This window comes from Platichthys flesus, chromosome 19 (assembly GCF_949316205.1).
Source record: "Platichthys flesus chromosome 19, fPlaFle2.1, whole genome shotgun sequence".
NCBI lineage: Eukaryota > Metazoa > Chordata > Actinopteri > Pleuronectiformes > Pleuronectidae > Platichthys > Platichthys flesus.
Genome location: NC_084963.1, coordinates 16,519 through 22,922, shown reverse-complemented (window position 1 = coordinate 22,922; position 6,404 = coordinate 16,519). Strand labels below are relative to the sequence as shown.

The 6,404-nt window shown below is 45.1% G+C and overlaps 1 long non-coding RNA gene across 1 annotated transcript; it reads right to left on the bottom strand.

Moving 5' to 3' along the window:
• Positions 1-2,578: 2,578 nt before the first annotated feature.
• Positions 2,579-4,930, bottom strand: LOC133975602 (uncharacterized). The gene is made up of 3 exons (XR_009924765.1): positions 4,367-4,930; positions 3,632-3,707; positions 2,579-2,845 (listed from the first exon to the last, which is right to left on the bottom strand). It is a non-coding gene; the product is annotated as an uncharacterized LOC133975602 (long non-coding RNA).
• Between the last annotated feature and the right edge of the window lie 1,474 nt (positions 4,931-6,404).

Below are 6,404 nucleotides of genomic sequence, written 5' to 3'. Positions count from 1 at the left end.
GATATAATGTTTATTGCAGGTGGTGCATGTAATGATGTAAATGACGTTGGTGGTGTGGAGTGTAAATGTGCCTAATGTGGGAAATGCTGTATTGCTGTGAAGGTTTGAGATAAATTTTCTGTTCTTATAGTGTGTGTGGTATTGGGTTTGTGTTGGTGGTTTGTTATCTGAATATTTAGACCGTATTAGTAAACTGTGGAGGTTTTTGTTTTTCCTGTACGCTGATATGGTGATGTGATTTTTGAAAGCCGGCTGTAGGGTTTGAGTATGGATGAAGTTCTGTTTGATGATGTTATGTAGTCCTTTGATTTTGTGTGAGAAGGTAGATATGAATGGTACCGGGACCTGGGGTGGAGCAATACGGGGAATGGAACGAGTAGGAGCGAGAGACGCCAAAGTGCTGGTCTTGATTTGGCGGAGGAAGCGTTTAGAATAGCCCCTAGATCTGAGACTAAAAAACAGGATGGAAATGGAAGAATGCAGGTCTATTACACGGGATGATATTCTATAAAAACGGATGATTTGTGATTTAATAATGCCTTTAAATGTATGTTTCGGATGGTAGCTAGTTTTATGAAGAAGGGCGTGTGTGTCTGTTGTTTTAAAGTAAACCTTGGTAAGTAGTTTTGAGTATGACAAATTATTTGACCGGTCAAAAAAAACAGTTGTATCTAAAAAATTAACTTGTAATGGATCTATGATGTACTTAACCTTAATGGACGGGTGGTGGCTATTCAATGTGTCAATGAAATCAGAAAATAAAGAAATGTCGTGTTGCCATATTCCAAAAATGTCATCTAAGAATCTGAGGTAGGTGAGGGGTTTATGGGTGCACTTGGCTAATGCCTCTCGCTCCCACTCGCTCAGGTAAATATTAGCGTATGACGGGGCGTATCGTTGGCCCATGGCTGTTCCGTGGATTTGCAGGAATTGTTTGTTATTGAATGAAAAGTCGTTATTGTTGAGGCAGATGGTAAGAAGTTGAATAATTGCATTGTCCGGTCTATTGTTGTCGGGGTTGTTATTGAAAGTGGATATGATAGCCTTGATACCGATTTGTGTATTGATATTTGTGTACAAACTGTCTATGTCTATTGTAAATAAATGAGACTGATTTGGAACAACCATGGGCCGGATAGTATCTATAAAATGATAAGTGTCCTTGATGTAGCTTGGATGTTTATTGGAAAGGGGTCCTAGGAAGTGTTCGATGTATTCTGAAATATGGTATGATGTACTATTACAATCTGAGACTATTGGTCTGCCGGGAGGAACCTCATAGGGAATGGTCCATGATGGGGGTTCCTTGTGGATTTTGGGTAAAAGATAGAACTGTCGGGGGCGGGGTTGGTCGGGGCCAAACAGGTAGATTTTTTGCTTGTGGTTAATGGTTTTATTGTCATATAAAGATTGTATAATGCTACGAAGAAGTGGTTGAGTTTGACCTTGTAGGTCTGACAGAATGGGTTTATAATGTGTGGTGTTTGAGAGTTGTCTGTTTGCCTCCAGTAAATATTGCTGTCTATCCATGATGACTATTTTTGAACCTTTGTCCGCCGGTTTAATGATGATATTAGGATTTTGGATAAGTTCTTCTAAGGCCCTGCGTTCCGGCCCCGAGAGGTTGTCTACAACGTCCCCTGGGGGCCGGTAGTAACGCAGGGCCTGTTTGTTCTTTTGCAACAGGTTTATTGTGGCTATGTGTGATTGAGCCGTGGTGGGTTCCCAATTAGACTTGTGAATGAAGGGTGTCTGGATGTGGTCCGGTTTATCATAGAAATGACTGATGATTTTTAACCTTCTGTTATATTGGTGTAAGTCCCTATGAAATTCCTCCCAGTCAAACTGCAACGGGCGTGGGATGAATGAAAGACCCCTTTCCAATAACCGGATCTGATCTAAGGTTGGAGTAAATAATGTGGATAAGTTGAGAATATTTGCCGTAGAGCTCCACCCCAAGTCGACTACAGAGTCAGTATGGGGCACAGGGTTTGAAGTGGCGTTTGTGCCCGGTTTGGGTTTGGGTGGTACTATAAATTTAACTGTTTACACCAATAATCGAAAATGAGTTGGGCAGTAGCCGGCTTCCAATGGATGTTGTCCTTTTCTGTTAAAAAGGTGTCATGAGGGATCTCTGCTAAAAACGGGAAGTAGGTGGCTATTGTGTTGTTAATATATTTCAAATTGTATTGTTGTTTATTGCTGAGATTGTCTGAGAAGTTTATGATAGGAAAGTATATGTCGGCATTAGGGAAGGCAAGTTGAGCTTGTTTGTAAAGGGATTTTAGCTGTTTGCAGGAAGTCTGCCTGGGGTCCTGGTCTTTATTATTGATCCCAATGGAGAGGACCACTATTTTTGTGTTGGGGTTGGGGACAGTTTTCTCACAGATCTTTAAAAAGTGGTACATGTTGGCCCCCGGGTAGCTGTCAAGTTGTAAGTCTGGGTTTTTGTGGGGGGGGATTCTGTTGATGTTTGAATCCCCCAACACCAGGACTGGTCTGCGGCCTTTGAAAGACCAGTCCTGGAGTTTCCGGGTGTGTCGTGCAATGTGTGATGTAGGGTGATAATTACCTGGTGTGGCAATGTATAGTGGTAAGCTGAATGGGGAGGAGGTGGAGGAGGGTCCTGCGGGACTATCGTCGGGGAGTGAAGGTGTGCTGGGTCCCCGAATGGCACCGGTGGGAGGTGGACTTCCGAGGAGGAGTGGTGGTAGGGAGGTCTCAGATACGGTTTCAATGGCATTGTTAGCCTTTAATTGCCCGCTCATCATGTTTGATGACCCTCCCGTTGTGGTTACCGGGGCTCCTCGCTGTTCCTTTGCGCCATTCCGGGGACCAGCAACACCTGTGGGTGTAGAAGGGGAAGAGGAAATAGTGTCATGGTTAATTGTGGAGACATTTGAGTTATTCTGGGTGTTTAATGATATGGATTGGAGTTCTAGGGTATTGTTGTGTGTGTCCGGTAATTGATGGATTTGGGCTTCTATTTGTTGTGTCCGTTTTGTAATGGTAGTCGGTGTGTCGGAGGTACTGGAGCTTAGAGGTAGTCGTGTGGTAAGGGAGTTCCGTCTAGTCACTGCCGGTACGATAGGGGAGAGTTTGGGGTATAGTTTTAAGATAGCTCCTGTCTCCTGGGAGACCGGTTCGGGTCCCCAGGAGACTACTTTCTTGCCCCTCACTGTGGGAGGGGTGGAGGTGTTTGGGTCTGGAGGGGTTAGTCTGGAAGTCGGTAGTACAGGTACAGGTGCCCTCGGGGTTTGTCGAGGGCCCTTGTAGTGGTTAGGGTTAGGGTTAGGGTTAGGGTAAGGGTTAGGGTAAGGGTTAGGGTTAGGGTTAGGGTTAGGGTTAGGGTTAGGGTAAGGGTTAGGGTTAGGGTGGGTCGGTAGTCCATTCAGTAGTCTACGTCGTGGTTTGGGTATGGGGTGGTCAGGTAGTGTCGGTTGTAGGGGGGGCCTGGTTTGGGGTACAGGAAGTGTCATCTGTCTGCTGGTCTGATATGGGCGGTCCTGTCTCAATCGTTGGGGTTGAGGTTGTATGCCATCCAGTGTTGTCTGGCACTGGGTGGGGGTGGGGAGAAGTGGTGTCCGGGCCTGTGGAATTAAATAAGGTTGAATTGTAGGGGGTAACTTACTGCTGACTGGTAGTGGTGGGAATTCGTCTTCATCCGATAGTTCCGGGATGGTGGAGAGGGAGCCCTCCAACCTGGTCTTTGTTGTGGTAGAAGGTTTATTATTGTTATTGCTGTTGTTATGTTGCCTATGCCTGTTCAAAATACCTTCTGTTGTTGTTATGGTATCTGGCCGGAGTCTCTGGCCATAACGTTTCCTCGCCCATCCAGAAGCTATTTGAAAGGCTATGGGGTTGTGTGCTGTATGACCGAGGGTATGTATTGTATTTGTGTAATGTTCCTGTAGTATCACCATGTTAGTTCTCATCCAGTTGTCTGTATTGTTTCGAACCTTATGACGTGTGGTGTCTGATGGTGTAGCCGGTTTGATGAAGTCTGTTAATCTGGTTACTTGGCGCATCATCCCGGGTGGGAAAGTGTTGCTAGAAATTGCATAGTCTGTTACCTGTTTGTGGTGTACAGCCTGTATTAGCTGGAATATTTGTTTTGACGCCGTTCGGGTTGCCGGGTCTGGTGCCTGATGTAAAGTGTATGTGGGTGTTGTGTCCATGCCTGTTATCCTGCGTGGTTTGCCATGCTTGCATAATGATGCTAAGTGCGTGCCTACAGACATCAGGGGTTGTGGGGATGTGTTTGTGTGTGCATGTGTGAGCTGTGGTCTGTGTCCTAAACCACTCGACGGTACGGGCTTCACTCTGTTAAAAGACATTTTGGAAAATCACTGGAGGGAGCTCTTACCCTGATGTTTAGTAGGTGGAGATCTCCCTGGACCCGTAGATGGCGTGGTAGCTTGATAGCTTGTGCCTAGGCCTCGCCTAGCTGGAGCTGGGCTGTTGTTTGGGCTGTGGTCCAGTAGGGTGAGGTTTGGGTGCCTTGGTGTCCTGTTGCCACGTGGGTCTCTCTGGTGGTGTAGGTGGAGGTCTCCTAGGTCCCGTAGTACTCTGCTGACTGCTTGTTCCTGGGTCCCCCCTAGGTGGAGCTGGGGTGGCGTTTTTAAGGCAGTAGTCCAGAAGGATGTGGTTTCAGGTGCCTTTGGTGTCCCGCAGCCAGGTGGGTCACCTAATAACAGAAGGGAACTCCGAAAAAAACGTCTCAGTGCAGAGAAGAGCGAGAGGGAGATTTCCAGATAGTTAGTTTTTTTTAAAAAAATTTTTATATCCAGAAACGATTAAAAAGAAAATATAAAAATATGTCTCTGATGTGGGTCCTCGTCCCGGCCGGGAGGAGGAACCCAAGAAAAGAGGTTTGTAATCTTAAGTGCAAAAAAGGAAAAAACCGTCCTTTTTGTTTGTTTGAGGCCAGAGTCTACTGTTGGAAAACAGGAGGACGGCCTAGGTAGTGTTTCCTCAGGTGTTTAAGCCTGTTAGTTTTTAGAACAAACAAGACTCCATCTGGTCCAGGCCAGGCTGCTTTAAAACCAGAGTTTTTAGAGAGGGAGTCAACTGTTTAAAAAAACCCGGGGAAAGGCCTAGGCCGATAACTATCAGATGTTTTCCACAAACATTTGTAGCCTCAGTTTGAAAAAACAAGGCTCCCACTGGTTTAGAGCCAGGCTGCTTTAAAACCAGAGTTTTTTTAAAAAAACAAAGGAGTCAAATGTTTTAAGACTTAACCAGGCCTATAGTAGCAGCCCCCCAGGACAATCCAAAAATACTAACTTTAATAATTACAAACAAATTTAAAATAGTTTAAAAGCAAGGTTGCTTAAAACCAGAGTTTTTAAAAGATCAAAAAGTCGAAGCTGACGTACCGTTAAGTAGTGTTAAAATCCTGACGTTTCGCAGGGATTCTGCTTCTTCAGAGGATTGTGTAATAGGACTAACAGCTCGGGTGGTTATAAAGTGTTGGAGGAAGGGAAGTGTGCCCCTCCCCCAAGGCTCAAGCCACCAATCAGTAAATGTATGTGTGGGTGGATCTGATGTGATAGGGCTAGGAGGGTCGGCCATTTTGTAGGGTTTCCCTCCAGTATTTTTGAATTTTGGAGGGAAAGTTGTTGTCCCTGTCGATTGGTTCCCTTAGGGGGCGGTGGCTGGACGGTTTTAGAGAGAAAACTCTGTATTCTGGTTGAATGTTTAAGACCATCTGTGGCCTACCAGGATAGCTCCCGGTCTCTCATGTGGAGGACCCGGGTTCAACCCCCCTAAAAACTCCCCCATTAGAGCTAAAAAATGCCCAGACCCCTGTATTTAGACTGGTTGGGGGATTATTCTTTAGGTTTTTGTATGTACAGTAGTTCTTACATTTATTTTTAAGTAGTTTTAAAACGGATTGTGTGTCCAGATCAATGGCACGGGCTGGGTTAGGGTTGGGTTTGGGTTTGGATTCAGGGTTCATGATTATGATTTGTTTGCACTGGCCTATTGATCTGTTGAGTAGTGGTGACAAGGTTGGAAGAGCTCCGCTCCCTCTAACGGGGGACCAGGGTATGATCCCCAGGCAGAGCACGTCTGCAAGGACCACGGGACAGAGAAAGGGTAAATAAAGTTGCTGCCTGGGTTGGAGTAATAATGGGCGTCATTCTGTCTGAATAATTTATGGAAGGACAAATAAATAAAAGTAAAATAAAAGACTAGGTGGACGCGGTTAGGGATTAATTTTAACTATGAAAGTGATTTTATTTAATACTGTAATATCATATATTAGTGAATAGAATAGAAAATGGGGATTTATGAAACCAAAAATGTAAAATGAATAGTAGCGTAGTGGCAGAGATGACGCCCCTGGTCCAAAGAACCCTTGATCGATTCCCCCCGAGGCATGTGTGTTAAAGTGGTGC